Here is a 9,766-nt window from a genome sequence, read left to right as displayed (position 1 = left end):
ACTCAGCCCTGTGTGCCGTGACCCCCAGCGCTCTCTTAAAGAGCAGTGGCCGCCCGCCAGGCCCTGCTGGCTGCCTTCTGGGCCTGCCCGTTGGTCCCCCGCAGCCCTCGGGGTAGGAGGGGCCGCCTCCCGCGCACACTGTGCTGTGCCGCTGGCGGGTCTGAGCCCACCTGAGTCTCTCTGCAAGGACTGTCTCTAGAGAGCTGCCCTCATGGCTGCTCGAGTGCTGCTTCCCCTTCTTACCCCACCGTTGTGTTGGCTTGTTCTTTACGAAACTTACATTGACACTCACCCTTATTCTTTACAAAACTTACATTGACCCTCACCCTGAATGCTACAAGGACCTTGTCATCTCTTGGGGCCCTGGATTTTCCCTTCTGCAGAATGAGGACCAACTCTCAGGGTCTCCAGGGTTCCTCCTTCTTCCAAGACCCAAGCTGCGCTGTCCAGTGTGGGCCCCCTTGTGCCACACGTGGCTGCATCAGTTCAAGTTTAAATTTGTTAAAATGAAATTAAAAATTCATGTCCTCCGCTGCACTTGCCACACCATAGCCACATCTCACCAGGGGCAGCCCGTCTCCATGGTCACAGAAAGTCCTACTGGACAGCACTGCTCTGGAGCCTGTCACAGAGCCTGGGCAGCCGCGTGGGGGGCCAGGAGCTCGGGGGTGACCGCCTGCTGGGGTGGCCTGAGGGTGAGGTCACGTCCAAGTCCTGACTCAAATCTTCGCCAGAATCGATTGTGTGACGTGCATCTGTGAGCATCTCCCTGTTGAAGAGTGAACTCTTGGAAAGGAAAGCAGGGTTAGGTAGGACCTGGCCCCAGAGAGCCCTTGCGTTGCGACCCTAGAATTCTGCCCTTGGCCAGACACTAGCTGAGGACAAAAGAAAGCCATTTTAGAAACACAGCGTTTCAGGATCTGAGTGCCCTTGCTGGAAGGATTATGTGGAGGAGTCCACCCACACGAGCAGTGAATCCAAATGAGGAGCGAAGGAAGAGAAAGACAGGGTTTGGCAGCAGTACCAAAACCAGCAAAATTTGGTTTAGAAGTACGCACTCGACTGGTTGGTGAGCTCTTTTCTTTGTAAATGCTAGGACGGTTCCTGACAAGACACAAAACTTGCCCCTGAAAAACCATGAGTGACCCGAGCCGCATGGCTATGGTTTTTTTAAATCGAGGTAAGACCGTGGCAAGTGCAAGTAGAGACTGCAGGCTTTCGCTTTGGTGTGGAAGAGGGAGCGAGAGCTTAGAGAGTTTGTGGGAAGATGTAAGTTTAGAGCGGCCGCTCGTAGACATAAGTTATCCAACATCCAACTCACAAGTAGGAAAAAACCCAAAAAGCTTCAAGCAAAGAGGACACTGGAGAAAAAGGCTCAAGGAGGCGCCGCAGATAGATGTGCAATTGGGGTCAGAGCCCGTCCGTCCCCGTCTCGGGTCACAAATCCAAGTCCAGCACCTGCTCTTTAATAGACACTTTCAAAATTATACAAAAAAAGTAGAAGGGATGGGAAAGCTCTGCTAAATCCAGCACAATCCTAATCAGAATGACATTTGATTTTTTAAGATCCTTAAACTCTAAAATTTATATGGAAGAAAAGATCCACATTGAACCTTGAAACTTTAAAAAGGTTTAGTCACCTTTGAAGATGAGTCAAAAGCAGTGATTTCCTTCCAGATTATAAAAAATCTGGGGGAAAACAAAAAAGCTACAAACCCACCGTAGAAACACTGCCAACACTGTAGAAATACTGCCGGCCGCACAGACCCTCGGACGGGCTCGGTGCTGCTGAGGGCGCCCGTGGGTCCCGGGACGAGAGGCCTGTGTCCTGGGCGGGGCTGGCAGAGGAGCACAGTTGGTGGGAAAAGGGACACTGACCCAGCCTAACGTCGTACGCAGGCCGACCTGAGGATTAAAAGTCTCCGTGTGAAAGTAGAATCGCGAGCCAGTAGGAAGAACGGTGGGAAAATACATTCGTGAGCTGGGAGTGCAGAAACGCCGCTTAATCCCCGAAGCACAGCCTTAAGACAAGGTTTTGATGGGTTAGTTTACATAGTAAACACTCCTGTGGGCAAAGGACACCATGAATAGACCACTGAGAGCAGACTGAGAGACGTGTGCTCAGACTTTAGAACTGGCAAAGGGCCTGACGCTTAGATGTAAAGGACTCCTGCAAACCAGAGGAAGGAGAATCCGGGTAGAAACATGGGCCCAGGACAATCAGGCAGCTCAGAGAAGCTGGGGGCCAGCCAGCCAGGGCTGCCATCAGAGGTGTGCAAACCAGGGCAGGGAGCTGATCTGCTACAGTGCGGGGTTGCCACGGGGGAAGAGGGGGCACGGACCGGGGCGTCCACGTCGGGAGTTGTCCCCTCCTGGCCGGCAGGGCACTGCACGCAGGCCCCGGGCACAGCGGTGGCTGAGTCCAGCCTGGGCCTTCGGCTACGGTAAATGCTCCTCAGTGGGGAGGAGCCCACAGCGCCCTTGCTGGGAAACCACAGGAGGCCCCAGCCACGTGGACTGCACGTCCATCACAGAGGGATGCGTCCGAGTAGGAGGGTTCCCACAACAGGGACGGAGTGGACGAGGGGATAAAGTGAGGCCCGAGTCCCTGCTGAGAGCACCCCGTGAACAGAGGGTGGTGAGCACAAGCCGCCTCACCAGGGTCTCTGCAGCGTGACGACGCCGACGGTAAGCCAGGGGGAGGGGGGTGACGACGCCGACGGTAAGCCAGGGGAAGGAGGGGGGGTGACGACGCCGACGGTAAGCCAGGGGGCGGGGGGTGACGACGCCGATGGTAAGCCAGGGGAAGGAGGCAGCTTCCGTGGGCGATCTGACCTTCGTCCCTCAGCAGGCACTCGGCACCTGCTCCGTGCCAGCCCCTCTCTTGGGCACTTGGGAGACATCGCGACAGAGGTTTTTAAATTCCTGTCCTTGTGAACTTCACATACAGTGGCTATAGATTAAACAATAACCGTAATAAGACAGTTACGTAGTTGGAAGGTGACCCGTCCTTTGGAAGAAAGCAGAGCGTTTTGGACAGGCTCGCTGAGGAGTCATTTAACAGGAGGAGTGGGTGACCCTGAAGAGAAGACCAGCGCTGGGGAGGGGGCGGGGACCCGAGAAGGGGCGGCAGAGGTGGGGAGGGGGCGGGGACCTGAGAAGGGGCGGCAGAGGTGGGGAGGGGGCGGGGACCCGAGAAGGGGCGGCAGAGGTGGGGAGGGGCAGAGAGTGAAGCCGTAGCCAGAGCAGCCTGGAAGGAGGTGGGATGAGGGCGAAGGAGCCCTGAGAACCCCCAGCTCTGGGCTTGGGGCACTTGGCAGGAAGAACCAGGGGGGATGGGGAGTCGGGGTAGGGACCCAGGGGGGCCGAAGGAGAGATAGGGGTCGGGGGGCAGGGGATAGGCATGCAGACGCACTGGACCGGGGTGAAGGCTGCGGGGATGGAAGTGCCCTGTGCAGCCAGAGACAAGCAGGCAGGACGGCGGCAGATGGCTGGTGAGCAGGCTGGGGGGCTGCCTGGAGGAGGGTGCTCCTTTTGTGCAAGAAGAAGGTTTGGGGGAAGCGGGGGAGGGTCCTGGGGGCAGGGAGCCGCTGTGCAAGCGAGGTAGCTCGTCCGGGCACAGGAAGCCTTGAACATCCGTGGTCCACCCCTCAGGCTCTGTGCAGAGCAGGCAAGTGTCAGGAGGACGGAGCCCTTCCCAGCTGGCAGTCACTGCAGTGGGCACTCACCTCAGTGGTCTCGCCCAGACCAGCAATGTGCCCACCCCCCAGGACGAGGTGCATTTGTTCCAAACCACCTTTCCAGACTGCCTCATGGCCGGGGGCGGCCTGAGACTCGTGCTTAGCTGACGACACCTGCTTTCCCGAGAAGAAGGGCAGGTGCAGCTAGCACAGGACCTTGAATGTGGACTCGGTGGCTGGACCTGCCACAGCACTCCTGCAGCCACAGGCGAGGGCTCTGGCCCTGACACCCTTGAGCCACTGAACCCACCCAGGTGCCAGCACCTCCCTACTTACGAGGTGAGGAAGAAAACCTTTTGGGTTAAGCCACACAAAGGTCTGGTGTCAAAGCCACAGTAGTTGGAGGCTTAGCTTTTTTTAACTAATGTATTTCTGAATATTATATAAACATATATTAAAAGTTATGGTCAAATAAAGCTAGCATAGCAGCGGCTCCTGGGCCTGGGCCCTTCCTAGCACCTGGGACCCAGCAGTACAGCCGTGCTAATTGTAGCTTGCTTGATTGCTGAAATTTTTTTTAATAATATATTTTTTATTAATAGACTATTTTTTAGAAGTTTATTTATTTTAATAAATTTATTTATTTTTGACTGTGTTGGGTCTTCGTTGCTGCACGCGGGCTTTCTCTAGTTGCGGCGAGCAGGGGCTACTCTTTGTTGCGGTGCGCGGGCTTCTTATTGCAGTGGCTTCTCTTGTTGTGGAGCACGGGCTCTAGTCGTGCCGGCTCAGTAGTTGTGGCACGTGGGCTCAGTAGTTGTGGCTCGCAGGCTCCAGAGCACAGGCTCAGTAGGTGTGGCGCACGGACTTAGTTGCTCCGCGGCATGTGGGATCTTCCCAGACCAGGGCTCGAACCTGTGTCCCCTGCATTGGCAGGCGGATTCTTAACCACTGCGCCACCAGGGAAGCCCTAATTTTTTTTTTTAACTGCTAAAGTAATGCAACTTGAAAAAATTTCAAACCATAATACATTGTATAAAGTGAAAAGTAAAAGATTCTACGCAGGCGTGTGTGCCTTTGCACGCGCCTGTGTCCCTCTGAGGCTCCAGCTGAGCTGCGCACTCACCTCCAGAACCCGCTGACTCTGCTTTTCCTGAGCAGACAGTGCTGGGGCCACCGACAGCGGAGGGCCTGGGACCCTGCGGGTCGGTCTCTGCCGGGACCGTCCTTCGCAGCGGCAGCCAGAGGACAGTGTCCAGCGGCCTAGGCTGGGGAGCTTGGCCAAGCCCTCCTGCCGCAAGCCCCGCAGGGTCAGCCTGAGGCTGCCCTCTGCCAGGATTCCACCTCCTCGACTGCATGGGTGCCGAGGTCAGGGGCTCCAGCCAGGATAAGGGTCAGACTCAGGGAATTCCACAGGCAGCCAAGGGCAGGAGGGGAACGGCCATGGGGGCAGGGCCGTGAGGACAGGGTCCCTCCCAGCTCTCTGCCCTCAGGGCTGACCCAGACTTGGCTGCCAGACCAGGCTGGTGCTGGGAGGTTGGCCATGACCTCGGAGGCCTCTTCCGGAAGCCGCTGTGCCAGGTGGGAGCCCGTTCTGCCATGAATGGGTCGCCAGAGAAAGGGGGTAGATGGACCCAGGGAGGCTGGGCAAACACCTGGCCCGTCAGGGCTCCACAGGCCCCTGGGCCTGGCGCGGCATCTCCTCCAGGCCCTCGGGGGTGAGAAGGGCCAGGTGCTCCGTGTGGCTTCGGTGGGGGGACCCCAGCCCTGGGAACCGCGGTTGCCCACCTGCCCGCTGGACGCGCCGCAGAGCAGCTCACTTCGGGCCGGGCCTTCGCAGGTGGGGCGGCCTCGGTCGGTCCCTGTGCTCCCGGCGCAGAGCGCGGACAAACACCCCGCCCCAGCCCTCGCGCTCGCCACGGCGGGGCATCTGGGGCCTGGTGCGGGCTCCCATCTGCTCCTCCAGGCCTCGGGCTCTCTGGACTGAATGACAGCTGCCCCAGCTCCTGTAGCTCTCCCCGCCCCCGCACCGTCCCAGCCACCAGCAGCCCTCCTGGCCGCAGACCTCCCCGCGCTCTCTGCCCCGCTCTGCCGACCCGGCAGCCGCAACAGTGGTGTCCGTCCTCCCCGCAGAGGGATCCAGGGGCCGGCAGGAAGGACGCAGGGTCAACATGGCCAGAGGGTCCTCCCCGCTGGCCCAGGATCCCCGAGGAGGAGCCGCGGCCCTGTCTCTATTAAAGGGTGGTCTGTTCCCCCTGCAGGCGAGGCGGGGGGGTCTGCACTCCAAGCCCACCCTCGGGCCTTCCCAGGCCCTGCCACGCGGAGGGGGAGGCGGGCACTCCCTGGGCAGGTGGGCAGACAGACAGCTGCGGGGCCAGCCTCCCTGTGCTCCCCGTCTCCCTGGTCTGGAGCAGGGGCCCAATCTAGGGCGGCTTCCTCTGCTCCCGGGCCGGACCCAGCCCTGCTCCAAGCCCCGTCCTCCCCTCTGAAGCGCGGACTGTGCGGTGAGACAGGGACCGGGCCCCACGTGCCCCTCCTACCCCACCCGTCCCCACCCCGGCCCTGGCCCTGGCGGGATGCAAGAGCGGGATGCAGCACAGACGGGCCCGGGAAGAGGACAGTGCCGTCCTGATCGACGTGGCCGCCGGGGCAGAGAAGGGGGACTCTCACGGGAGCACAGCCAACGCCTCGGAGGTAACCCCTCCCCTCCTCCCCTCCCCGGGTCCAGGCTCGGTCTGCTCTAGGGTTAGGAGGTGGACGCGGGGACCCGGGAGACAATGGCCCCAGGCCCTTGGTGGGGCGGATGCATGCCAACTGTGTCTTCCCTCCTGCGTCCCCCAGCGACACCCAAACCCTCACCTGCCCCAGCGAAGGGAAGAGGGAGGTGCCCTTAACCCTGAGGGATGAGCAGACACCCCTCAGAACAGGCTGGGCGGGGCCGGGTGGGGCCCCCGGCGAAGGGGGAAGGAATGAGACACAGAGCAACGCACCAGGGTGACGCGGTTGCCTAAAAACAGAGCCGTGAGCGCAGCAGACGTGGCCAGTGGTGGGTCTGGGTAGAGACCATGGGTGCTTGTTGGGCTGTGTCTGCTTCATTCTGCATCCGCCAGTTTATCAGAACACAGAAGTGACGGGGAGAGAAGGCCCTAACCCCCAGAGGGCGGAGATGGGCTTTAGAATCAGGGTCAGGGTCAGAGCGTGGGTAAGCTTCCGATGGGTTAGGTGAGGGCGAAGCTCGGAGCTCTGCACGGGTGACGTTATTGACAGGGTAGGTTTTCGGTTAAGGTTAGGGTTAGTTAGGATCAAAATTAGTGACGGGGTTCAGGTTAGGTCACCCTGGGCCCAGGGGAGTGCAGATGCTTTTGATAAAGTTGCTGGGGTGGGAACACCGGCCCCACCTTGCCTTAGGTTCCAGCCGACCCCCGGAGCCCAGGTCAGCCACTCTGGGAGGCCCCGAGGACCCTGAGGGCCTCAGCCTGGCCTCAGGCTCACTCATGTTCAAGCTTTGTCCCCTGGGTCAAACCTGGAGAAGAACACACCTCCTGGGGCCTGCAGGAGACTCCCTCCGGGCAGCCTGTTGTGGGCCTCCTTTGGCCATCTCTAGGGTTCCCACCCCTGTCCCTGGGGGGCCACAGACACCCCAAGTGAGGCTGTTGGGGAAGATTCCGGGTCCCAGACCCGGGAGTCCCCACCAGGGAGGTTCCTCTTCCCTGGTCCTCCGGGGCCTCGAGCCTCCAGCTGCTGCAGCCTGAGAGTGGACACAGGTGCCTCCCTTCCTGCTGCCCCAAAACATAGCCTCAGGGGAAACACTCACCCGGAACATCTAGAAACGCAGAAGCATTCCACCCTCTGGGCGCCGTGGCCACCTCCGGCCTATCCGAAGGGCACTTAGGGGCCATCCAGCTCTTCTCCAGCCTCTGGAGGCCAGCACGGTGGGCGCCCCGGGTCCTGCCCGTGCTGCCCACAGCCCAGGTGCTCCGTGGCCCGTGGAAGCCCCCGGAGAGGCCCGGGGCTGGCCTCACCCCCGGATGCACGTGTGCTGTGAGCCCCTCTGGCCACGTGGCCAGAAGCTGCCATTCCTCCCACTTCCTTCCCTCCAGCTGGACGCCAGGCAGCCACCGGCAGGGTGGGGAGCCCCGCCAAGCCCTGGGCCGGTGAGCCCCTCCCAGCATCTGCCAGCCGTGCCTGTGTTGGTACCGGGGCTGGGGACACAGATGGGGCACCCAGGGGTGGCAGCGGGAGGACGGGGCCCAGGCCGCCGTCCTCAGGAACCAGGCCTCCCCTCCCTCGCCCAGCACCATCTCCGGAGCCAGCTGTGGTACCAGCCTCTGTGCTGGAGGGTGGGGTGAACAGCACACAGCAGGAAGGGGGTCCCTACGGATGAGGGGAGCTGGAGGGGGCTCGGGGGCAGAGCGGGCGGCCGTCTCCCTCCTGCTCTGGCCTCAGGACCAACTCCAAGTCACCTCAGACTCTGCTCTCTTGCGCCCCACACTTTCTCTACCTTCAAAGTGGATCGGATCCACTTCTCCTCACTCCCCACCCCACGGGTCCTGTCTGCCCCGAGCCACCGTAATCTCCCCAGAGTTCTGCACCAGTGCCCACCTGCCAGCCCTGCTCTCCACGCAGCACCGGAAAGACCCGTGCTAAAAGGAGATGCCCTGACCTCGCACCCGTTAGAATGGTTGAACGACAACAAAGAAACAGAAAACAAGTGCCGGGGAGGACGTGGAGAAACTGGAACCCTCGTGCACTGCCGCCGGGAAGGTGAAACGGCGCGGCTGCGGTGGAGAACGGTATAGCGGTTCCTCAAAAAATTAAACACAGGATTACCGTATGGCCGTCATGGCGGGCTTGCTGAAGAAGACCACTGGCCTTGTGGGACTGGCTGTATGTGAGAGTCCACACGAGAGGCTAAAAATATTGTATACAAAGATTCTTGGACAAATCCCTAAAAATGCAGCATACCGGAAGTATACAGAACAGGTTACAACTGAGAAGCTGAGTATGGTTAAAGCGGAGCCAGATGTTACAAAATTAGAAGAGCAACTTCAGGGAGGCCAAATAGAAGAGGTGATTCTTCAGGCTGAAAATGAACTAAGCCTGGCAAGAAAAATGGTGCAGTGGAAACCATGGGAGCCTTTAGTGGAAGAGCCTCTTGCCAACCAATGGAAGTGGCCGATATAAACATCATTAAATGACTTGTGTGTTTATGGGAAACTGATGTAATTAAATATTCTGTTATATTAAAAATATTTCCATATTATTGACATCTTATAATCAAGAAAACTGATACAGACCATATATAGGAGACTTGATGAAATTGCTGATTATGTAATAGGGACTTGTGAATCGATTTTTGATTTGTAGAGCATTCATTCAAATTATTTCAAAAATATTTTTTAAAACAGAAAAAAAAAAAAATTACCGTATGATCCAGCAATCCCACTTCTAAGTTTATACCCAAAAGAAGTGATGACAAACATTTGTGTTGTTTCCATGTTGGGGGTTATTGTGATTAATGCAGCAATGAGATCACGTACAAGATTTTGTGTTAATGTAAGTGTTCATTGGGGGTGCGGGGGCGTATACCACTGAGTGGAATTTCCAGGTCATATGGTAACTCGATGTTTAACATTTTGAGGAACCGTCAAACTGTTTTCCAACGTGACCCCCATTTTACAAACCACCAGCAATGAATGAGGTTCCAATGTCTCCACATTCTATCCAACACCTCTTATTGTCTGTCTTGGTATTATAGTTGTCCGAGTGGCTGTTGGGTGGCATCTCACTGTGGGTTTGATTTGTATTCCCCTAATGACTGGTGATACTGAGCATGTTTTCATAGGCTTATTGCCAATCTGTATATCTTCTTTAGAGAAATGTCTATTCAAAATCTTTGCCCATTTAAAAATTGGGTTATGGGACTTCCCTGGTGGCACAGTGGTTAAGAATCCGCCTGCCAATGCAAGGGACACGGGTTCGAGCCCTGCTCCGGGAAGATCCCACGTGCCGCGGAGCAACTAAGCCCGTGCACCACAACTACTGAGCCTGCGCTCTAGAGCCCTCGAGCCACAACTACTGAAGCCTGT

At 58.0% G+C, this 9,766-nt stretch overlaps 1 pseudogene; it reads left to right on the top strand.

Annotated features, from left to right (window-relative positions):
• The first annotated feature begins 8,195 nt into the window (after nt 1-8,195).
• On the top strand, nt 8,196-9,011 carry LOC115849237 (NADH dehydrogenase [ubiquinone] 1 alpha subcomplex subunit 5 pseudogene; annotated as a pseudogene).
• The last annotated feature ends 755 nt before the right edge of the window (nt 9,012-9,766 follow it).

This window comes from Globicephala melas, chromosome 7 (assembly GCF_963455315.2).
Source record: "Globicephala melas chromosome 7, mGloMel1.2, whole genome shotgun sequence".
Taxonomy (NCBI): Eukaryota; Metazoa; Chordata; class Mammalia; order Artiodactyla; family Delphinidae; genus Globicephala; species Globicephala melas.
This window is presented reverse-complemented; position numbering and strand designations above follow the sequence as displayed.